Genomic DNA, 24835 nt, shown 5'->3' with positions numbered 1-24835 from the left:
GATATCCATCACCTCAAACACTTGTTTTTGCTTGGAAACATTTCAAAGCCTCTCTTCTAGCTATTTTGGCAAACCAAGTGATTTTTTTTTTTTTTTTTTTGAGACAGAGTCTCTATCGCCAGGCGCCAGGCTAGAGTACAGTGGTGCGCTCTTGGTGCGCTCTTGGCTCACTGCAACCTACACCTCCTGGGTTCAAGCAATTCTCCTGCCTCAGCCTCCCAAGTAGCTGGGACTACAGGCGAACGACACCACGCCTAGCTAAGTTTTGTATTTTTAGTAGAGATGGGGTTTCACCATGTTGGCCAGGATGATCTCGATCTCTTGACCTCGTGATCCGCCTGCCTCGGCCTCCCAAAGTGCTGGAATTACAGGTGTGAGCCACTGCGCCTGGCCAAACCAAATAATTTTAAATACAGTCACTTGTTTGATTGTAGCTTAGGATGTCCCATCAACTTTTCTTGAAGGTACCTACTCTTTAGAATGTTCTGAGCGTTTATGATTCTTTAAGAATATTGATGACCTGTTCTCAATTTTTCATACAAGGTTAGAATCCACTTAAAAATGAGTTAAAAGCTATATGATTTTTGTGTCTGGCTGGAAAATAGGATTTGACTTCCACAGATGTCATAGAGAGTCCAAATATATACTGCATTACATCACTGATATTGTAGCTGTCACAGAAAAGAGAGAAAAAAAATTGGCATTGGAGATATCTTGGTAGGAAATGAGCCTTAACACTTTTTGATAGATATAAGGCAATCTCTGAATAACATGTCAAGTAACTTAGATGTTACTTTTAAAAATGTGCATTGCTAAAAGGTGTCTTTTAATGTCAACACATATTCTCTGGCCCTGGCTGCTCTTTTTGGCCCTGCAGGGGAAGCCATGAAAATAAAGTGAATGCTGGCATTAATCAAACCAGCCTTTATTTTGACAGCATTTGAAATTTATTCTTCTCACTGGGTGGTACTGCCACTGTTCTATTATTTTTGAAATGTGCTTCCTGATAACTACTGTCAGGCTTGAGAAGTGGACAGGTGTGACTCCCTACCTTGAGCATAGGCCTGTGGTATTGAAAGGGAAAAGAATGGGAAAAGAGGTGTAGTAACATTTTTAATAACTATGTCTGAAATTCATTGTAGTATGAGTATAATATAAAAAGAAGGGAGGGGGAAGAAAGGGGGATGGGTTAGGAGTAAGGATCACCATATCCAGTAACAGGCCAGACTCAGAGAGCCTTAAGATTAGATAAATATAAATAGCATTTTATTATTTAAAATTTTAAATATAGCCAGACATGACAGCTCACACCTGTAACCCCAGTACTTCATGAGGCTGAGGCAGGAGGACTGTTTGCACCCCAGGATTTCGAGACCAGCCTAGGTAACATGACTAAACCCCATCTCTACAAAACATAAAAAATTAGCCATGGTGTATGCCTGTAGTCACAGCTACTCAGGAGGCTGAGGTGAGTGGATCACTTGAGCCCAGGAGTTCAAGGCTTCAGTGAATTACGATTATACCACAGCATGCTAGATCGGGTGACAGAGCAAGAACTCATCTCTTTAAAAAAAAATTATAAAAAAACTAAAAGATGTTTCCAAAAAGTGCTGCTCTTTGCATTTTCTTACAGAAGCATAAAAGCAAAGTGGCAGTATAAAAGAGTAACCGGAGTTTTAGCAAATGTGGTTTGAATTATGTTCAGATGAATGCAAAGTGATATGTTTTCTGGAGAAGGTATCTAACACATAGCTTTTTTATTGCTTGAAATTGTTTAAAATTTGACATGGGCTTTTGGCGGGAGCTTCGTCCTTCTTGAAAATCTAACACCACTTAGACTGTAAACTGCTCAGAAGAAAGGATTACATCCACCGTTTCCCATGCCTCTCTCCACAGTGCCTGGTACTTCGTACACAATAGGAACTAAGAAATATTGTGTCTGAATTACTAAAGCGTCACATTCAAAGCACTTTCATTACCAAATGCAAAGCAGAGACCGTTTATACTATGGCTATTTCCAAAATCTCTTGCTGCTAATTAATGAACTCTTATCTGTCATGACATGCAACATCTATTTAGAACAATGGAAATAGAATTTCTTTCTTTTATTCTTTTGTCATTCTCATTCTACCATTCATTTATTTCTTTAATAGCAAAAACATTTGCTCTTTATTTATTACTCAGGTTTTTGCTCCTAGCATAGTAAAACTGCAATGTCAGAAGACGTGTTAAGCTCTGGTACCCAGCTGCATGCTGAAATACAGTAAACGACTGGCATTCTTATCGCAGGTTCTTTGTGGCCTGTTATTCCCTGTTTCATTACTGTTTAATATTTACTAAGAGTGCTGTCAGCTCCTCTGCTTTCATTGCCTCTCCTTCGCAGGCAGCTCCTGTATGTACATGGCGTCTACCCCTCCTTCCTTGCTCTTCCTTCCCCTGCCCCCACGCCCTCCAGCTACCTACTCTCAAGCTCACCAAAATTCTAGATGCTAAAAAAAAAAACAAAAACAAAAAACAAAACAAGTTTCCCTTGCCATCTTTCATTTGCAAGATTCCCCCCCATCCCCGCCCCGCCACCCCCCCTCCCCCCGCCAAAAGTGCAAATGCTTCAGATGGAGGGAAGTAGACGGAAGAGACGAGGTCTCCAGGCCAAGTACACAGAGCTAAAGCAGACATCTCACACTGACGGCCAGTGAACCTAGTTTGCACAATGTTTTGATTTTTTGTTCTAGATGAACCAACATCATCAAAATATCAGACCTTGTGTGCAAACAGAAATGTCTGGATTCTCTTAGAAAATTGGAAGACCTGGACCTGGACCTACATTCCTGCATAGTGACAATCAGCTACAGCAGCATGTTCCATGCTCCATGGGTGAAGTAGACCCTGGAAAACAGAAACAAAAACAAAACACACAAACAAAACAACCAACATACCCCTGCACACGATAAAAGATTTATCTGCTTAGATGCCACAAATTCTGCAACTAGCCAGTTGCACACGGTAAAGCCGACTGAAATGGTGAGAAGTTTTGCTGTCAGAACTTGGCTCCCCTGAGCCTCCATCTTCTCTTCTGTAGATGGAGTAGTGATGCTGCTATCTATCCTCACGGGATTAACTCAAGACTGTTTTTTAAAATGTTATTTGAGTGACAGCATCGAGTACATACCAAATTGCATGGCCCCTAGCTTTTCTTGGTTCATTCTTTCGTGTTAAATAGTATCTACACGATGCTCACTCTTTTAAAATACAAGCATAAATGGATCGGTAATATATTGAGTTACGAATGCAAAATAACACCTAGGAGAATACAAGGATGGCTGTGGGCCGGTGGGGGCCCTAGCCATGAACCCCACACTCACATTCTTGGGTTTCCCTAGCCCACGCCTTCCTATTTTAGGTCTCTCCCAGGATCCTTTGGTGGTTCCTGAAAACTCAATGTGTTTCATTTCTGAGTTCCCTTCCACTGCCCCATCATTTAAAGTCATTCCTGGGAGATATGAACCTTACTAATCCACTCTCCAGGATCCATTCTAAGCCGACTGAATCCATCCATGGATGGCACAGGAATAAGGTTGGCAGAGATTTACCTTCCTTCCTCCTTCTCTCCCTTCTTCTTGCCTCTCTTTTCTTACCTCCTTTTTTCTTTCTTTCCTTCAATTAGAAACAAATCCAAGCCTGACTACAGTGGTTCATACCTGTAATCTCAGCACTTTGAGAGGCTGAGGTGGGAGGATTGCTTGAGTCCAGGAATAGACCTGCCTGGGCAACACAGCGAGACCTGTCAAAAAAGAAAAAAAAAAAAAAACAAAACTAGCCAGGGCAGTGGCTCAAGCCTGTAATCCCAGCACTTTGGGAGGCAGAGGTAGGCGGATTGCCTGAGCCCAGGAGTTCACGACCAGCCTGGGTAACATGGTGAAACCTTGTCTCTACTAAAATACAAAAAAATTAGCTGGGCCATGGTGGTGTGCGCCTGTAGTCCCAGCTACTTGGGAGACTGAGGTAGGAGAATTGCATGAACCTGGGAGGTGGAGGTTGCAGTGAGCCCAGATCACACCACTGCACTTCAGCCTGTCAACAGAGTGAGACTTCGTCTCAAAAAAAAGACAGAGAGAGAGAGAGAGAAAAGACAAGAAAGAAATCCATATTTCAGCAATTCTTTTATTAAGGGATGGAGTCTTGTTCTGTTGCCCAGGCTGGAGTACAGTGGTGCCATCACGGCTCACTGCAGTCTCCGAACTCCTGGACTCGAGCAGTCTTCCTGCCTCACTCCTCAGCCTCTGAATAGCGGGAACTACAGGTGCATGCCACCACACCTGGTTAATTTTTTAAATTTTTGTAGAGACAGGATCTCACTATGCTGCCCAGACTGTTCTTGAACTCCTGTCCTCAGGTGAACCTCCCGCTTTGGCCTCCCAAAGTGCTGGGATTACAGGAGTGAACCACCTTTCCCAGACTATTTTGGCAATTTTTAAATTCCAATTAGTTTATCATTATTCCAGCTCAAGTCTTTCCTTAAAAATCCTATCATAACGATCTCTCTTCCTCCGTCTTGCACAGATGCAGGAAATGTAACCCTAACTCCTAGGATTTCTGAGAAGCCAGGGATCACATTGACAAGTTCCACAGGCCCCTTTTGGCTGCCACTGTCCCCTCTCACTCCCCACCAACTGCGAGCCTTTTCCTCAGTTGCCTCTCATGCTCACACCTCTCTCTAGTCCACTTCCCTTCAGAGCACAGACACGTGCTTCCCTCCTATCTCTCAGCGCACTGCTAGCAGAAAGCCACTGTCTTTAACATTCTTCACTGGACGGTGGGTGCTACATACAGAATGGAAAACAACTTGAGACTTCAGTTTTGTTTTTTGTTTCGTTTTGTTTTGAGATGGGCGTCTCACTCTGTTGCCCAGGCGGGAATGCAATGGCACGGTCTTGGCTCACTGGAACCTCTGCCTCTTAGGTTCTAGTGAGTCTCCTGCCTCAGCCTCCTGAGTAGGTAGGATTACATGCATGTACCACCACGCCCAGCTAATTTTTCTATTTTTAGTAGAGACAGCGTTTCACAGTGTTGGCCAGGCTGGTCTCGAACTTCTGACCTCATGATCCGTCTTCCCAAAATGCTGAGATTACAGGTATAAGCCACTGTGTCCAGCCGAGACTTCAGATTTTAAAACTTTGCTCCAGAGGACAGCAGCCATGCCCTTCCCAGACCTTCTCCCACCGGCCTCTGTCCTTTACCAGCTAAGCTGCTCAATCCACTGACATCTTTCATGGTCTTCCTCCCCAACTCCTCCCACCCTGCCCCTGCCACTCACATAGAAAATGCTTCAAACCATAATAATCTCTGCAGCATGTGCTCTGCTCCCACTGGAGTCAGCATTTTTAATCATTAAAGACAATATTGAGCACCCTAGGCTGAAGCAGCTGTATTTAACTTACTCCCCCTGTCTGAAGCTTCTGCAGGGAAGTCTGCATGACTTACAAGTATAAAGCCTTATCAAGGCCCCCTGCCTGTCCTAAAAACGTCCTTTAAAGCTATCAGAAATATTGGAGTCTGATGTCAAAGCGTTTGGATACTTTTCTATTTCTGGAGAGATCTCAGGTCTTCCTTAGACCTCCTTAGTAAGAGCAGGTTATAAGGAACTATCTGAAGAATTCAGTGAGAGGAAAAGCATGTGTTTAACCTCTACCATCTATGAATCTGTGGCGCTGCCTGGAGAGACACAAGGTGCTCTCTAAGTGTTCAAGGACACCACCTGACTCTTTTCTTTTCCTCTGTATGTTAAGAATTTACAGATGTCATGGGAAAGTGAACCATATGAGTAAAACTCAGCATGCAGAAGCTTTTAGCATTTGTAGTCCCTGTTGGCATAAGAACTTTAAGAAAATGAAAAACAGGCTGGGTGCAGTGGCTCACCGTTCTATTCCCAGCACTTTGGAAGGCTGAGGCAAAGCAGGCAGATCACTTGAGTTCAGGAGTTTGAGACCAGCCTGGGCAATGGGGCAAAACCCCGCCTCTCAAAAAAAGAATAACAATAACATTAATACGAAAATTAGCTGGACATGGTGGTGTGCCCCTGTAGTCCCAGCTACTTGAGGAACTGAGGCAGGAGGATCACTTGAGCCCAGGAAGTTGAGGCTGCAATGAGACAAGATCATGCCACTGCACTCCAGCCTGGGTGACAGAGTAAGACACTGTCTCAAAAATAAATAAATAAATAGAAAAAGTGAAAAACAAAAACATGAAGAGTGAGGTTGATGTCGTGAACATTGGTAGCAATTATGTTCTGATCGGATTTTGAATTTCAGGGTGGATACTAGGGAAGTAGGGAGTCCTTCTCCCTTGAGTATTGTGTGTTTTTAAAGCAAAGGATAAAGAAAGCTTTTACTGTAAAGCTTGGCTTTCAAATCACAATGTAAATGTATGCCACAGATATTGAGCAATATGTTATTCACACCTGTGTCAGACAGAGGAGGAGCCACTTGTCTCGGCTTCAGACCTTACCATGCTCGAAATGATAACCAAAGTTCCAACACCTCCCCTCCTCGCCGTTCCTCATTTCCTTTTTCGCTCCCAAAGGTATGTTGTATTTCATTTGAAAGTGCTTAGAGACTACAGCAATATGCACTATATAAATAATAGACGGAATGCAATAGAATGGAAATAGTCTTGGACCCCTGACTTTGGCTTACATCCCAAAACAGACAGATTTAGTCATGCAAACACTGTTTCTTTGACAGACTTGTTCTCTTCCCCGCTTTCCTTAAAAGTATCATGTCATTTACTTATTCAAATTTTTGTATGCCTGTTTGGAGGGTAGGGGAAGTTCACAATCTTCCACCTCTACTGTTCATGGTGGATGTGTTCAGTGTGGAATGTCAGTGCAAGAAGAGGAGGGAGAGCAATAGAAAAAAGCATGAAGTATAAGATAGAATTAAGTAAAACAATGATAAACAGTTGCTTATTTTGTGCCAGGTATTATGTCAGAGTGCCATAGGGATACAAAGAACATCAGGCATGGACCTCAGTTCCAAAGGGCATGGCTCTTGCAGGCAGCAAATTATGATAAATGCTAAAAGGCGGTGGTAGTGCATGAGAAGTTTGTTTTAGTAGGAGAGATCAAGCTGAAAAGGCTTCCTATGTAGATCTTCCACGAGATTTTGAAGATGTGAAGAACGAGAATTTGATAGAGAAAATAGAATGAGCAGAGGTACAGAAAAAGAAAAGCAACAAGTGGGGTGGGGATCCATGGGCTGGAGTAACAAAGGCTGAGCCCAGACTAAGGAGGAAAGAAAGAAAGGAATTCACATGAAGGAGGACGTTCATTCTGTGCTGAGCTTCTTCAAATGAATTTTCATGTGATCTTCTAAACAGCTTTGTAAAATAGATACTATTCTTCTCATTGCACAGATAAACAAACTGAAAGGTTAAAGATTAGCACAGTGATGGGACTTGAACACAGGTCCCCTGATTGATTGCCCACCTTATCCCTCTGTCGGGGTACTGCCATTCTGTGTATTTTTTCTATTGCCTTAGACCCAGGATTTAGGATTTGGAATTTATCTATGGACAATGGGAGCCAGTGAAGCTTTTTTCAGCAAGAGAGATATACAATTAAATCAGAAAAGAGAGAAATGTCATTAAAATGTTCAGTTTTTTCGAAATGCACATTGTCAATTTAAAAATACATACATTCAGTTTTTATCAAAGGGCCTCTAAAGCAAGGGGGCCAGATGGGACAGTTAGCAGGCAAGGAACAGTAGCTCTCATTTCGTGACTGCCCTTTTACTATATCTGGTAACTGATCATCTGATATGAGACTTTAGATCATTGTCTAATAGTCTGAAATTAATCTGAGTTTTTTATAATCTAATGTGTGCAGCAGCTACAGTACATTTTTCTCCATTTGGTTCCCAAAAGATTAATTACATCAAAGACACCTATTCCAAATTTAGTACAAATTAAAATCACGGAAACATACAGTGCTAGAGCACTCATGCGTGGCTGATGGTAGAGAAATCAGAAGAATCACTTGGAAAAGTAATTTGAAACCATAGATCGAGTCTTGAAAATGTTCATTTTTGAAAATTTTGATAAAGAGACATTTCAATTGCAGAAACGGTGTGAATAAACATGCTTATTGCCTCATTAATAATAATAGAATATAAACCATAAGTAATATTCAGCAAATAAAATATTATAAATGTATTAAGGTGAAAGACAGCAGCAGCATGTCAGAATATAGAAATATTTATAATGTAATATATAAAAAAATTGAGTATATTATTATAATTTTTAAAATCAGCACATGTATTAGTAACTACAGGATAGTAAAGTAAAAAATGGCAATTGTAAATTGTTTGTTTGTTTGTTTGAGACAGGGTCTCTATAGCTGGAGTACAATGGTGAGATCTTGGCTCACTGCAACCTCGACCTCCCAGGCTCAATCAATCCTCCCACCTCAGCTTCCCAAGTAGCTGAGACCAGAGCTGCATGCCACTATGCCTGGCTAATTTTTGTATTTTTTTGTAGAGAGACGAGCTTTCACCATGTTGCCCAGGCTGGTCTTGAACACCTGGGCTAAAGTGATCTACCCATTTAGGTCTCCTAAATGCTGAGATTCTCAGACATGAGCCACTGCACTAGGCTGGGAAATAGCAATTGTATTTGCTGGGCTTATTTTTTTTCTTTAAAATTCTTGTTAATGTTGTTCTGAACATTTTTTAACAGTGTTATTTTCTAAATGTCATGTCTGCAGGCAGAAGCCAACTAGAGTGAAAGGGGACAGAAAATCCATCACAAAGAACAGTAATATTAAATTGCAATGGGCAATTTTTATGCCAAGTACTAGCAAAAGAAATAGTTTTTGGTTATATATTGTTTTGTTTTGCCCTTGATCATTGAGTGTTTATATTGTTAAGCCAGAAGTATTTGACATTGAATGAAGGGAAGATATGGGACTTCTTTTAAAAAATGTACGTCATTTTTATAATCGGGAAAACATTCACATTATATTTTTTCAATTGCGTACATCTTCATCTGTCTGAATAGGTTTAAGGGCAACTCTGCCTAAAGGCAAAGAAATAGATAGGAGCTCTGAAGTCTCCTTTAAAAGGCGTATGGTTCCATGACTATCAGTCTAGAAATTCTCAGCTATTATAGGAAAAGAAAGAACATAAACAGCTACTAAAGAAATAATGGAAGCATGGATAAAAGTGGCTTACTTCTATTTAAAAGCATAATTGGCCGGGCACGGTGGCTCAAGCCTGTAATCCCAGCACTTTGGGAGGCCGAGGCGGGTGGATCACGAGGTCAAGAGATTGAGACCATCCTGGTCAACATGGTGAAACCCCGTCTCTACTGAAGGTGCAAAAAATTAGCTGGGCATGGTGGCGTGTGCCTGTAATCCCAGCTACTCAGGAGGCTGAGGCAGGAGAATTGCCTGAACCCAGGAGGCAGAGGTTGCGGTGAGCCAAGATCACGCCATTGCACTCCAGCCTGGGTAACAAAAGTGAAACTCTGTCTCAAAAAAAAAAAAAAAAAAAAGCATAATTACAATATTAAGAACAAGATATCTTATTTATTTTAACTGGCACATTTATGAAAATGTAATAATACAGGAATAACTGTAATAATAATAACAAAGATATTTTGCAAAGCACTTATATACCCATTATCTTTACAGTTTTACGAAAGGAAAATACTGATCCACAAATGGCATATAATAACTTTAATTTGCCTTCCCACTTTAATTTTAGAATAATTATTATAATGAAAATACAGTAGTTAAAATGCAAATGTCATTATGATAGGTACTTTACAAAATAATTCACCTTGAACATAGACACAATCCATGAGAGCTTAAATTCTAAAGTGTGCAGCAGGAATGTAGACATATATCATAGGACAGCTTACTAAAATGAACAAAAACAGAAAAGACAATAGCACAAGTTGAAGCATGCTGGTGGTTAGATCCACAGGAGCTGCAAAGATAATATGAGGTGACATTTCCCTGTGCCATAGGACTCTATACGAGGCTAGGGGTTGAAGTCTATTTTTTGTCCCAGACCCCAGAGAGCAAATTTTCTAAGGTTCTGTATCCTAAAATATGAATGTGAATCTCAGAGTGATAGAATATGGGGGGTCAAATATTTTTAATATACTGTAGAAGTGGGTAGAGTTTATTTTATTTAATTTATTCATTTACTTTTTGAGACAGAGTCTCGCTGTCACCCAGGCTGGAGTGCAATGGCACAAACGTGTCTCACTGCAGGCTCCATCTCCTGGGCTCAAGCTGTCCTATGGCCTCAGCCTCCCGAGTAGCTGAATTACAGGTGTGTGTCACCAAACCCAGATAATTTTTTAATTTTTTGTAAGACAGGGTCTTGCTATTTTGCCCAGGCTGATCTCAAAATCCTGAGCTCAAGGGATCTACCAGCCTTAGCCTACCAAAGTGCTAGGATTACAGGTGTGAGCTACCACACCCAGGCTGAGTAAATTTTAAAATGCAGATGAGTTTTGTGAAGAGATCCCTGGGGTATTGAAAGGGCGATAATGTCTGAACAGGAAGGGAAGAACATCAAAGGATTAATTGATGAGATATGGCAGGCTGACTCCTAAAAGATGAGGCAGGGGCCTGGAGCCTGCTGTCCTTCCTCATGAAAGGGATGTGGATATTCAGGGGACTGTGCTTGCCTCTAGGGGCTGACCTCACGATTCTTTGGGATGAGAGAGAGCACAGGGACCAAGCACAAGAGTGTTTTTGTTTGTTTGAGACAGAGTCTCTCTGTGGTTGGGTTGGAGTGCAGTGGCGTGATCTTGGCTCACTGCAACCTCCGCCTCCTGGGTTCAAGTGATTCTCCTGCCTCAGCCTCCCAAGTAGCTGGGATTACAGGTGTGCACCACCACACTTGGCTAATTTTTGTATTTTTAAAAGAGACGGGGTTTCACCATGTTGGCCAGGATAGTCTCGATCTCTTCACCTTGTGATCTGCCCACCTTGGCCTCTCAAAGTGCTGGGATTACAGGCGCGAGCCACAGCGTCCGGCCAAGAGTGTTTTCCAGTCATGTGGAGGCATATGCAGCTCTAATGCAAAGCCACAGAAGTCCCACCGGACCGCCAGGACATGGAACAGTGAGTCTTACCCTAGACAGGGTTTCCAGGACTCCTGCAGGCCTGACTGTTGTTTGCAGAGCACGAGCCATTGGGTAAGCCATGTGAATTTCCAGTAGGATTCTAATATATTCTGAGGTTTCCAGAATAGGAACCAAGACAGATTTCCAATTTTACCGGCTGGGACAGATAAGAAAACTGACTCCAGAAATGAGAACTTTAGTGAGGAGTTCAATTACCAGGATTGGACAAAGAGGGACGCGGATTCAGAGGCCTAGTGGGGAGGTGGGCACTGCTTCCCAGCCAGTCCAATAAAGAGAGTTAATACTAAGTTCCAAATGGGGTCATTGTACTTGCTGCCAACATCAGGAACTGAAGTGGAGCTCAGCCTAGAGTGGCAGCCCTGGACCTGGCTGCTAAGGAAGATGTGATCTACTGTCAGTGGAGCCAGAAAGTCTCATGTTTAGAGCTGGTGACTACACAAGAAAAATGTTTCTTCTCCCAGACGCTGGAAGAGTGTTAGTAACAATGGGGGCCTGAACATGGGATAGTAAGGATGGTGTACTCTAGGAAGATAAAGCATTATCTGATAGTTGTGGGGGGATGGAGGTATGGTTAACCCTTAAAAATCTGAGGGGCTTTGGGGTGACCAGAGAGATGGAGATCACAGTGTCAGCCTGGTGTTTAATCCTGTACAAAGCAAGCTAAAGGCCATAAACCCTATTTGTGAGATAGCTTAACCTTATGTAAATTCTACTTCTAAATTCCCATTCATAGTAGTATTAAGTATACATAGCATAGGCTGGGTGCCATGGCTCATGCCGGTAGTGCCAGCACTTTGGGAGGTCAAGGCAGGCAGATCGCTTGAGCCCAGGACTTCAAGACCAGCCCAGGCAACATGGCAAAATCCCATCTTTAGAAAAAAATGTAAAAATTAGCTGGGTGTGGTTGCACGCACCTATAGTTCCAGCTACTTGGGAGGCTGAGGTGGGAGGATCACCTGAGTTCAGGAGGTCAAGGCTTCAATGAGCTAAGATTGTACCACTGCACTCTAGCCTGGGCAACAGAGTAAGACTCTGTCTCAAAAAAAAAAAAAAAAAAAAAAAAAAAAAGAAGTGTATGTAACATAGCTGAATACTGACTATGGCAAAGAAATTGTAGGGAGAGGAATACAGCCAGAAAACAGCAGAAAAAAACCTGGAACCCTGAGGTTTGGCCTCTGCTGGAAAAATCTCATCACCCTCACCTCACACACCCTCAGCTGTGAAAGCCAGCCTCAGTCCTGTATTTTTCTCCTCTGTCTCCTTATAACCTTGAGGCCCAATGAGTCCTCAGCCCACCTTTCAGAAAATACTTGCACTTGCCTCACCTTGAGACCAGGGACGCTGTTGGCCCTTCACTGTATCCTGGGACATGGTTCATGGTGGGCAGGTACGGGCTCCTCCATTAATCCTTTGAGCCAAAATGATTTGTAAGAGAAGTGAACACTTAAAAGATAGAGCTGGGCCTGGCATGGTGGCTCACACCTGTAATTCCAGCACTTTGGGCGGCGGAGGCGGGCGGATCACCTGAGGTCAAGAGTTCAAGAACAGCCTGGCCAACATGACAAAAACCCAGAAATACAAAAAAACTATTAGTTGGGCGTGGTGGCGTACGCCTGTAGTCCCAGCTACTCAAGAGGCTGAGGCACGAGAATCGCTTGGACCTGGGTGGCAGAGGTTGCAGTAAGCCAAAATTGTACCTCTACACTCCAGCCTGGGTGACAGAGAGAGACTCTGTCTCAAATTAAAAAAAAAAAAAAAAAAAAAAAAAGAGAGCTGAAACAGCAGGAACACTGTGGAAACTGAAGGCTTCCCTCTGGGAAAATTGCAGATGTCTTTCCCCTGATGGAGAGAGCTTGGCAGTACTGAGTGAAGGAGTGAGCAACCAGCAGTCATCACAGTGCTGGTATAGAGGTTGGCAGTGACCAGAGAAACCAGCAGCAGTGGGGACAGCACAACGCTTGTTTGCAGGAGCAATGAGTGACTACACAAATGCCAAGTGTGTGCAAGGAGAGCTGGACCTCTGTGGAACTTAACTCACTGCCAAAAAGAGACAGGACCACCACTGGATCCTGCCAGAGGTTAGAAGGAGGGGATGTCTCATCCCCGATTCCACTGTAAGCAGCTAAAATGTTAACAGAGACTATCTTCATTATTTTTATAGTAGCTACCTCTTGATTATCCCCTGCCAGGCTGCCTAGAAAGCAAGGGTTACATAGATTTGAAACTAAGATCACTGGCTTTAGTTTTTATGTTAATTGCATTAATATTTTTCTTTTATTCCTACTATGAGCCCCTATTTTAAAACACCTATCATATGCTAGCCATCATGATGGAATGTGTATTTACATAAACGTAAAAGATTTAACTATGCCCCCTTTTTAGGTAAGATAATTGACTCTCAGGAAGATTAACTGAAACTTGAACTCAGGTGATGGTGCCTAGTTCCAAAACCCAAGGTTTCCCCACATTTCATTCACTCTTTCTTTTTACTCTTTACCGTGTAAAGTGAGGTTTCTCAACTCTTTATCACCTTACCTGACTCTTGACTAGTCTTGAAAGCTGCTTGTGATTTCCTGTCAAACATTTGGCTGGAGTGCAGTGGTGCCATCTCGACTCACTACAACCTCTGCCTTCCAGGCTCAAGCAATCCTCCCACCCAGCCAAGTAGTTGAGACTACAGGCATGCACCACCATGCCTGGCTAACTTTTTTTGTTTTTTTTGTTGTTGTTGTTGGAGACAGGGTTTTGCCTTGTTGCTCAGGCTGGTCTCAAACTCCTGGGCTCAATGGATCCATCCACCTCGGCCTTCCAAAGTGCTGGGAAAATAGTCATGAGCCCAGCAGGAGACTGATTGCATTTTTAAATGGTCTGTATCTCAAAAAAGTTTATAAGACTGTATCAAGACATTATCATTTGATGTAAGTTTAGTTCTATTTATGACTCAACTTCCCAAAGATTCAACCTCACAAAAATGTTAGGGTGGCTTCACAACACAACGTTTCAAAGCTTTCATTTTAAGACCAACAAAAGAGAAGATACTAAAGCAAAAATAGGAGAGGCTTACACAATTAATAAAAGCTCCACTGAGTCATTATTTAGCTCACCATGTTCTAAAAAATAAGATTATCTTAGCCCAGGCATGGTGGCTCATGTCTGTAGTCCTAACACTTCGGGAGACCAAGACAGGAGGATCACTTGAGCTCAGTACTTCGAGACCAGCTTGGCCAACATGGATGACTTCTCTACAAAAATTAGCTAGATGGGGTGGAACATGCCTGTGGTCCCAGCTACTTGGGAGGCTGAGGCAGAAGGACCACTTAAACCCGGGAAGCAGAGGTTGCAGTGAGCTGAAATGGTGCCACTGCACTCCAGACTGGGTGACAGAGTGAAATCCTATCTCAAAAAAATCAGTAAAAAATAAAAATAGGCTGAGCGTGGTGGCTCATGCCTGTAATCCCAGCACTTTAGGAGGCCAAGGCAGGTGGATCACCTGAGGTCAGAACCTCAAAACCAGCCTGGCCAACATGGTGAAACCCTGTCTCTATAAAAATAAATAAATAAATAAATAAGAGACTGGTACTTTCCTTGGCTCTTTTTGTTGAAAGTTCATTCCTAAAGCTTTAGTTGTTATTTGTTTATTTAAGTACTTACAGGGATAATATCAAAAGACGGCCCAAAGCGTGTTAACTTTGATATTTGTAATTTATCACTATATATTATTAATGAGTTGATGAATAAATAATGAATAGCAAGATGAGCAGTGAATATTTTTCAAATCAACAAAATTGGTTTGAGCAATGGTTAGAATGGAGTGACTGATATTCAGTGGCTTATGCATTTGCATTCTTCATATTTAAAAGGGTAAAAGGATCACATGGAACCAGAAAAACGTATGAGGAAAATTTTAGACACTTCAAAAGAATTGTTTCTAAAATCTTTCTAAAAAGGACATGTATAGGGAAAGAAATACAACTTACAGGCCGGGTGCGGTGGCTCACGCGCGGTGGCTCACGCCCGGTGGCTCACTGTATATATATGCATATATATGTTTTTAAATTGTTTTCTTTAAAAGGTCTTAGTCTAATTTCATTGAGACTACTGTCTGTCTTTCACCTGTGAAGTTGTATAGATTTTAAAATCCCAGCACTTTGGGAAGCCAAGGCGGGCGGATCACGAGGTCAGGAGTTCGTGACTAGCCTGACCGACATGGTGAAACCCCGTCTCTACTAAAAATACAAAAATTAGCTGGGCTTGGTAATGTGCACCTATAATCCCACCTACTTGTGAGGCTAAGGCAGGAGAATTGCTTGAACCCGGGAGGGGAGGTTGCCGTGAGCCAAGAGTTAGCCATTGCACTCCAGCCTGGGCGACAGAGCAAGGCTCAGTCTCAAAAAAAAAAAAAAAAAAAAAGAAATACAACTTATTAGTAGCTTCATTGCTGCTCTGTTTCAATGCTCATTTTAATGTTCAAAACAAAAGTCTTGGCTGGGCGGTGGCTCAAGTCTGTAATCACAGCTACTCAGGAGGCTGAAGTAGGAGAGTCACTTGAACCCAGGAGGTGGAGGTTGCCATGAGCTGAAATGGCGCCACTGCACTCCAGCCTGGGTGACAGGACGAGACTCCATCTCAAAACCAAACAAAATAAATGTCTCCGTTTCTTCTACATCTTCCATTTTATTTTATTTATTAATATTATTTTTTAAGACTAGTCAGGTGCAGTAGTGAAAAGAGGAAAAAGGGTCGAACAAGGAATTTGATTATGAACAATCAATTGACATAACTCATTACCTTCAAACTAGCCAACACCTTCCATTTTAATGTGAAAAATAAGCCACATAGGCTAGAAAAGAATTACTAAGTAAAATCACATTTCTGATTTCAGTCATATTCTTGGAATCCTTCACTGTTTCTTGTTTGAAAGAAATGCAGATGATTAGTGTTCTTCCTCTTACTCAAAAATGGTCAACAAGAGGATTGCTTGAAAAAACATCACTGGCTTTCATGTTAACTTTTCCCCGAACACTTACAATGTATATAGTTTTCTCTCTCAAATTCTACTATTTTAATGTCTGAAAAATATCAAATACCCCAAATTTTATTAAAACTACATTGTTATATATATATATAATACTTGTATATATGCAAACTGTATATATATATATGCATATGTATGTTTTTAAATTGTTTTCTTTGAAAGATCTTAGTCTAATTTCACTGAGACTACTGTCAGTCTTTCACCTGTGAAGTTGTATAGATTTTTAAAATCAAGTTCCACATACAGAAAGAACACACATGTGTATTGAGGGAATAAAAGGAAGAGCATTGATTAGCTCTCAAATCACATTAATGTAACCCAACATTGGGTTTTCTATTTGGTTCTATAGCTTTGCATTAATAATGCATGCAGTTATTTGCAAACAGAATTCCACATTCCTGGGCAGAATGGTGATGGGAAAGATGTATTTTGTCAGGGGACCTTTTAGAGAATATCACATTATACCCGTTCACATAAACTCACATAACTTTGCACTTTTATTTTGGAAGACCCCTGAGCAAAGATGACTTGCTAGTTCCTCTCTATTCAGATTTTCTTTTAGAACTCATAGCTGCTTTTGAGTATCTGATGATGAGGCCTAATGGCAGCATCCTATTTTGAAGGAAGAGAAGGAAGGGTTAGAATCTATTCTCCACCTTCTAAGTAAATGTCCTACATATCTAGAAAAGTTCACCATAAATTAAGTTTCATACCATAAGGAAGAGTATCTTGTCATCAGCCTTGCATATTAAATAAAATTTAAACTTTTCAAATATTTATTCATTTATGCAATTCTTTAAAAACTGTTTTTCTTGGCTGGGGATGGTGGCTCACGCCTGAAATCCCAGCACTTTGGGAGGCTGAGGCAGGCGAATCACTTGAGCTTAGGAATTTGAGACCAGCATGGGCAGCATGGCAAAACCCCCTCTCTATAAAAAAATACAAAAATGAGCCAGGTGTGGTGGCATGCATCTGTGGTCCCATCTACTTGGGAGGCTGAGGTGGGAGGAATTCCTAAGTCCATCTTCTCAGAATAAGGTAGTTGCCATGGAAACAATGACAATGACTAAAATCAGAGAGAAATATTAGCTGTTTATGCCACATATATACAGTTCTTCCTTCCTTCAAAGTAAGAGAGAAGTAATCTGGAGAGTGAGTAACAATCTTAACACATTGTAATACACTCACATTGATTCCAACAGTCATTGAGATTTTGCTACATGTCAGACCTATTATCCCCATTTTATCAATATGAAAGTTAAGGTTATGAGAAGTTAAGTAACTTTTCCAAGGGTCACATAGCTAGGATTCAAATTGAGACATGTCTGACATCAGAGTCCTCTCTGCTATGTGGCTGCCAATCATTCCAATCATTTGTGGTTATGTATGCATCTTTACTTCCCTCATTGTTCACTTCTTTCTCAATTTTCCTAAATAGCTTCCACGTTTATAATTCAACAGATATTATCTAATTCAAAATTCTAAAATTGTTCTGGCAAAATTTTGCAGTTCTCCAAGATTCCGCTTACCTTTTACACAACTTTCAATTCCCAGAAATATGACATATTACATAACTTGAGAAACATTTTGCCGTAAAACACTATGAATGCTGGAAAAATAACTAAAGCATATCTGATTTTTAAGCGATATCAGCAGGGGACAAAAATGAAGAGTGGTGAGTACAGGAGTTCTGGGTGCTGCAATCCTTTGCAAGATGTGCTGGTGCCACAGTGAAACATGCTTTGTTAGATCTAGAGATGTGGCCGGGCGCAGTGGCTCAAGCCTGTAATCCCAGCACTTTGGGAGGCCGAGGTGGGCGGATCACGAGGTCAAGAGATCGAGACCATCCTGGTCAACATGGTGAAACCCCGTCTCAATTAAAAATACAAAAAATTAGCTGGGCATGGTGGGGCGTGCCTGTAATCCCAGCTACTCAGGAGGCTGAGGCAGGAGAATTGCCTGAACCCAGGAGGCGGAGGTTGTGGTGAGCCAAGATTGCGCCATTGCACTCCAGCCTGGGTAACAAGAGCGAAACTCCGTCTCAAAAAAAAAAAAAAAAAAAAAAAGATCTAGAGATGTGGATTTCAATGTCCTCAGATTATGAGACTGTGGGTCCTGGGCTCATGTAAAATAGAGAGCTAAAACCAACACCTCTCCATAAATTTAGAGCCTTCAAAAAGCTATGCACTGAATGAATGTGTAGAATGTATATATGTGTGTGTATACATATATGTATGTATATATGTATTACATATATACTATGTATGTATGAGATTACATACATATGTGTGCGTGTGTATATATATAATCTTGAAGGGTTGAATTTTATATATCTCAACTCTTCTCACTAACACTTTCAGTCAACACAGAAACTGGTCAGTTTGGACCCTTTCTGGAAGAAAATCATCTCCCTTGGAATTCGTAACCTTATATCAGCTCTTATCTGGCTTAGGATTTGAATTTATAGCTGGGGTTGCCAAACATTTTCTGTAAAGCGTCAGAAAATCAGTATTATCAGCTTTGAACATGTAGGCTCTATTGCAGCTATTTAGCCCTGCCTTTGTAGAGTGAAAGGTGCTGTAGGCAATGTGTAAACAAATGGGCATGTTTGTGTATCAATAGAACTTTTATAAAAGCAGGTGGTGGTTTGTTGATTTATACTATCTTCATAGGCCAGGAACCCTTAAGTCGGAAAAACTGATCCCAATAAAAATTGGTCTTTCACATTTCTGAATATAAAGCATACAAGAAAGCAGTTCAGCATGCCTGGGAGCCAGCAGACATAGGAGGAATGGATTCCTAAGACATTCAGATAATAGAATGACTAGATAGGAAGTATAAAATAAACATAAATGTGATTAAGGGCATAGAAAGACTCTAAAGCATGAGAACACAATGAAGAACTTATTAAAACAACAACAACGTATAGGTTTGAAAGAAATAATTAAATATAACTTTTTTTTTTTTTTTAGATGGAGTCTTGCTCTGTCACCCAGGCTGGAGTGCAATGGTGCCATCTCGGCTCACTGCAACCTCTGCCTCCTGGGTTCAACAGATTCTCCTGCCTCAGCCTCCCGAGTAGCTGGGATTATAGGCATCCTCCACCATGCCAGCTAATTTTTGTATTTTTTTAGTAGAGATGGGGTTTCATCACATTGGTCAGGCTGGTCTTGACCTCCTGACCACAGGTGATCCACCCGACTCAGCCTCCCAAAGTGCTGGGATTACATGCATGAGCCACCACGCCTGGCCAATCAAACAGAACTTCTATAAATGAAAAACAAAAGTAATTGAAATTAAATATAAATAGAAAATTTAAAGAGCAGAAGTGAGACTTAATGAGCTAAAACTGACAAAACTACTCATAACTTGGAGAAAGGAAGAAATGGAACATAGAAAAGATAAATTGGGATGGAGAAGAAACCAAAAAGACATTACTTACAAAGGAATGATAATTAGAATTGTAGTCTAACTTGGTGAATCTTCCACTTGAATTAAAGTAGATCCTTTTGAGAGCTACCTCTTTAGGGCTAATAATGCAACATCTTTGAGCACATCTTTCATCTCCTAGATTACCTCTTACGTTGGTCCCTTCTAGAATTTATTTTCTTCTAAGAAACAATTAGGCATTAGGCTGGGTGCTGAGGCTCATGCCTATAATTCCAGCACTTTGGGAGGCTGAGGTGGGTGGATCACAAGGTCAGGAGGTCGAGACCAGCCTGACCAACGTGATGAAACCCCATCTCTACTAAAAAAATACAAAAATTCATCGGCATGGTGGTGGGCACCTGTGGTCCCAGCTACTCAGGAGGCTGAGGCAGGAGAATCTTTTGAACCTGGGAGGCAAAGGTTGCAGTGAGCCAAGATTAAGCCACTGCACTCCAGCCTAGGTGACAGAGTGAGACTCTGTCTCAAAAACAAACAAACAAGCAACAAACAATTAAATCCTACTTCAGGTCCTTTTCACTTTCTCTTAAAAATGCTTCTGAAGTTAAGTAACGCTAAAAGTCTTTAGGAAGTGTGCATTTAGGTTTTTAACTTGTTTTCTTTTTTCTTTTTTTTTTCTTTTTAGAGACAGGGTCTCACTCTGACACCCAGGCTGGAATGCAGTGGGGCATGATCACGGCTCACTGCAGCCTCAACCTTCCCAGGCTCAAGCAATCCTCCTACCCCAGCTTCCCAAATAGTTGGGACCACAGGCATATGCCACCGCACCTGGGTAATTTAAGAAAAAAAATCTTTTGTAGATACAGGGTCTCCCTTTACTGCCCAGGCTGGTACTTATTTTCTGTTAAACATAAATATAACTTGATGCAATATTAGAGTTTTTCTCATACCCTTTAGAAACTCATTTGTACATGATACATATTTCTTTTCCCCAGTTCTTTTTGATTCCTCACGAAGCAAACATCTAGGGTGTTTAATACAAAGTGGAGCATTCTTGACTAACCATTTAAATATTCTCTCCATTTGTTAGACTCTGACATTAACAAGAATGGTTTCCACCTGTCTCTCTAAGTCTACTGGAAGGCTTTGGTATCCTAATAGCAAAGATTGCATATTCAGTGCCACAGCGAACTAAGCATGTAATATTTTAAGCACATTATTGTAAAAGAAGGGAATGACTAGTAACCTCTCGCAAAGTACAAGCAAGGAGGTGGTACACTTTTTTTGTTGTTGTTTTAACAATTAATCATGACAGAAGGACTCAGATGGGGAAAAGGACAGATGGTTCTTATTACACTCTGCCCCTAACTTGAATTACCATTCCCTTCAAACAGAATGTGCCAAAACTGTAACAGAAAAAATCATGAGATAAAAATCTGCAATATTTTGTCCCATCAAATTGTTTAAAACCACAACATAATGACAAGTACATTTAGTGAATACAGTGAAGTCAGAAAATATTTCGCCATAATAAACATCAACAGTCATCAACCATTTAATTGATTCAAACGTAATATATACACTGGCAAGTGATTGCATGTATGTTTTAAAGTGAATTTTTAAGGGTCCATCATATTGACTAATATAATCTTTACAACTCCACTGTAAGCTTTTATGGCTTTAATAGTTCACTAAGCTTTGACCTATATAAACTAAACATTTCTGAGTGGTGATGGGTGATGCCTAGACATTTTCTTTTCTTTTTATTTTTTGAGACGGAGTTTCGCTCTTGCTACCCAGGCTGGAGTGCAATGGCACGATTTCGGCTCACCGCAACCTCCGTCTCCTGGGTTCAGGCAATTCTCCTGCCTCAGCTTCCTGAGTAGCTGGGATTACAGGCACACGCCACCATGCCCAGCTAATTTTTGTATTTTTAGTAGAGACGGGGTTTCACCACATTGACCAGGATGGTCTCAATCTCTTTTTTTTTTTTGAGACGGAGTTTCGCTCTTGTTACCCAGGCTGGAGTGCAATGGCGCAATCTCGGCTCACCATAACCTCCGCCTCCTGGGTTCAAGCAATTCTCCTGCCTCAGCCTCCTGAGTAGCTGGGATTACAGGCAAGCGCCACCATGCCCAGCTAATTTTTTGTATTTTTAGTAGAGACGGGGTTTCACCATGTTGACCAGGATGGTCTTGATCTCTCGACCTCATGATCCACCCGCCTTGGCCTCCCAAAGTGCTGGGATTACAGGCTTGAGCCACCGTGCCCAGCCTGGTCTCAATCTCTTGACCTTGTGATCCACCCGCCTCGGCCTCCCAAAGTGCTGGGATTACAGGCTTGAGCCACCGCGCCCGGCCTACATTTTCAAATGTAAAGATACACATATGGTTTGGAAGAGCCTTAAATTATTAATATCAACTGAGTGGTAGATAAGGGGAATATTTTTCGAACTTTATAGGTATTTCTTACCTTCTTTACACAGAAATCTTATTAGATTGTCCTCAGTATGGCAATTCGTAATGTAATCTTATTAGGGAAGAGTGCTATGAAATGGAGACATGCTTTTTATCACTTACATGTGTGCAGACCCGTATACGCAGAATTTTCAGGATTCTGAAAGATATGAGTGAAAACTTTGTGTCAGAGAATATACAATTATGTGGCACTTATTTGGTTTTATGAATGTTTTGGAGGGAAAGTTGCCAGGCGAGGACTCATCCTCTAAGGAAGCTTGATAGCATGCTGGAACCATTTGTTCTGGATCTGTGCCAGGCCTCAGTGGTCAGCAATGAGGATGAGCACGATTGGCAACATGATTTTCAGAAAGAACAATCAAAACAGATTCTGTTTGTTGCCCCATGGATTGGTTCCAAGAAACATCTTTGTCTCTGGATGATCAAAGCATGGTCTGATAGGCTAAGAATGTAGTAATTGTTATAATTAGCCAATAATTTCGCAGCAAAAAAGTTATTAATGACTGCTAACTCTTTTGCATGTTAATGTTTTTGGAGGGAGGGGAGAATCTTTTGAGGCTTAACATTTAAAAAATGGTTCTCAGAGTTACTTTTGGCTGTGGTTGTTATTAGAATAACATAGAGGAGATTGTATTTAGTTGATGCCTTCAGAGAATCCTCTAGGGTGGCTGGTAGAACCTCTGTGTGGTTTCTGGAATCCCAGGTAAAGTTGTCCAGAGTGAGGTTCCCCTTGAGAACAAAGGGCAGAGAAAGAACAGGAGGAGCCTTGGATTTATAGATTCTACCATTTATTCACAAGAAAAATAAAAATTCAAAACACCTGCCATCTCTCAGAATAAAAAAGCAACACAGTAATTTCTTTTAAACAAAAGCAAACACAGGGCAGCAATGAGAAATTCATTATGAAAGAAAATGAAGCAAGTATCTGGACTTGGGCCCTTCGCAAGCCCTGAAAACTAAAGTCTGAACATCCTTGATAGATGAGTCATGCCTCCTTCCTGCTAACATTTGTACCTGAGAATTTTTTTTTCTTTTGTCACCATGAGGGAAGGAATTGTTTTTTCCTGTTGGCTCAGTAGAAGAGACTGGAGGATTCCACTCGCATGTCTCAAGCTGTGGAGTTGTGGGGAATGGTGATGTCAGAAAACAGGGAGATATTCCAGGTCCTGGGTTGCAGGTTGGGACTTCACTGCTTTCCCACAGGAACAGCAGTGAGCTGGAGTTCTTTGGTTCAGCTGCCTGGGGGTTAGTAACTTGCAAGGCCTGCTAGGAACCTCATTACCATTTTTAGCATTGTTTCCCTAGGAATATTTTCTTCTAAGTTCCAGGTGAATTTACAAATATCTGTTTTGAAAGTAAAAAATAGCAATTTGAGCCAGGCATCAGTAGCTCACCCCGTAGTCCCAGTACTTTAGTAGCCAAGATGGGTGGATCACTTGAGCCCAGGGAGTTCGAGACCAGCCAGGGCAATATGGCAAAGCCCCCTACTATAAAAGAAATACAAAATTTAGCTGGGCATCATGGCGTGTGCCTGCAGTCAGAGCCACTCAGGAATCTGAGGTGGGATGATCCCGAGTTCAGGAAGTAGAGGCTGCAGTGAGCCGTGATTGCACCACTGCACTCCACCCTATCTCAAAAAAAGAAGAAAAAATATGTAAATAAAAGTTTGTAGATTGAAGACAACTTGGATTTGAATGTCTCCTTTGTGTTTATTTCTTGATCTTTTCCATTATAATAGTGTTTTAATGATGCTCATTGTTAATCTTATGGATTCTTTTTTTTTTTTGGAGACAGGGTCTCACTTTGTCGCCCAGTCTGGAATGTGGAGTGCAGTGGTGCTAACACGGCTCGCTGCAGCCTCAACCTCCTGGACTCACGTGATTCCCCCACCTGAGTAGCTGGGACTACAGACGCGCACCACCATGCCTGTCTAATTTTTGTGTGCTTTGCAGACATGGGGTTTCACCATGTTGCCCAGACTGCTCTTGAACTCCTAGGCTCACGTGATCCACCTGTGTCGGACTCCCAAAGGGCTGGGATTATATTAATTTTGGATTTCTTTTTCTAGTGTCCCAAATACCTCAGAAAAACTACTTCACCAGTAAAAATATAATTGCTCTAAAACTAAATTTAGAATATTAATGGAAAGACGTGCTTCGATAAGTATAACAAAAAATGGTGAATTGTGTTGGCTTCCTATGTTTAATTGTGGGAAGGTAAACTATTATTAATATTTATGGACTATTTCCTATCTTTTCAAAGGTTTTGTTAGTCTCACAATGCTGCAGCCAGAGAAGCAGGTGACATGTATTATTAATGCATATGCAAATTATTCTAATGAAGTATAATCTCATTTGCCTTTTGTGCTGTGTTTGTGCTTTATTGAATCCACACAATGTCACACCTATGGAGGGAAGCTATTCTGTTTAGGAAGAATACATTTTTTTCCCTTTTTTTTTGTTTTGTTTTGGAGACAGGGTCTCACTTTGTCACCCAGGCTGGAGTGTAGTGGTGAAAACACGGCTCACTGCAGCCTTGACCTCCCGGGCTCAAGTGTTGCTTCTACCTCAGCTCCCCAAGTAGCTGGGGCCACAGGTGCACGCCACCATGCCCAGCTAATATTTGTATTTTTTACGGAATTTCACCATGTTGCCCAGGCTGGTCTTAAATTCCTGGATTCAAGTGATCTGCCCACCTCAGCCTCCCAAAGTGCTGAAATTACAGGTGTGAGCAGCCGCACCTAGCTGGAAGAATACATTTTCCTCTATTATTCTACCTA

The 24835-nt window shown here is 41.4% G+C and overlaps 1 long non-coding RNA gene across 2 annotated transcripts in view; it reads right to left on the bottom strand.

Moving 5' to 3' along the window:
* Nucleotides 1-2612: 2612 nt before the first annotated feature.
* The window catches only part of LOC120367737 (uncharacterized), a 50566-nt gene continuing 28343 nt past the window's right edge, over nucleotides 2613-24835 (bottom strand). Inside the window, exons 3-4 of one of the 2 annotated variants that reach the window (XR_012516963.1) lie at nucleotides 22159-22195; nucleotides 2613-3781 (exon numbers count right to left, since the gene is read on the bottom strand). This is a non-coding gene — a long non-coding RNA (uncharacterized LOC120367737). Of the gene's footprint in view, nucleotides 3782-21545; nucleotides 22196-24835 lie in introns of those variants that run through there. The other variant, XR_005582042.2, reaches the window with a different exon arrangement.

The sequence above is a fragment of the Saimiri boliviensis genome, chromosome 3 (genome assembly GCF_048565385.1).
Source record: "Saimiri boliviensis isolate mSaiBol1 chromosome 3, mSaiBol1.pri, whole genome shotgun sequence".
Taxonomy (NCBI): Eukaryota; Metazoa; Chordata; class Mammalia; order Primates; family Cebidae; genus Saimiri; species Saimiri boliviensis.
This window is presented reverse-complemented; position numbering and strand designations above follow the sequence as displayed.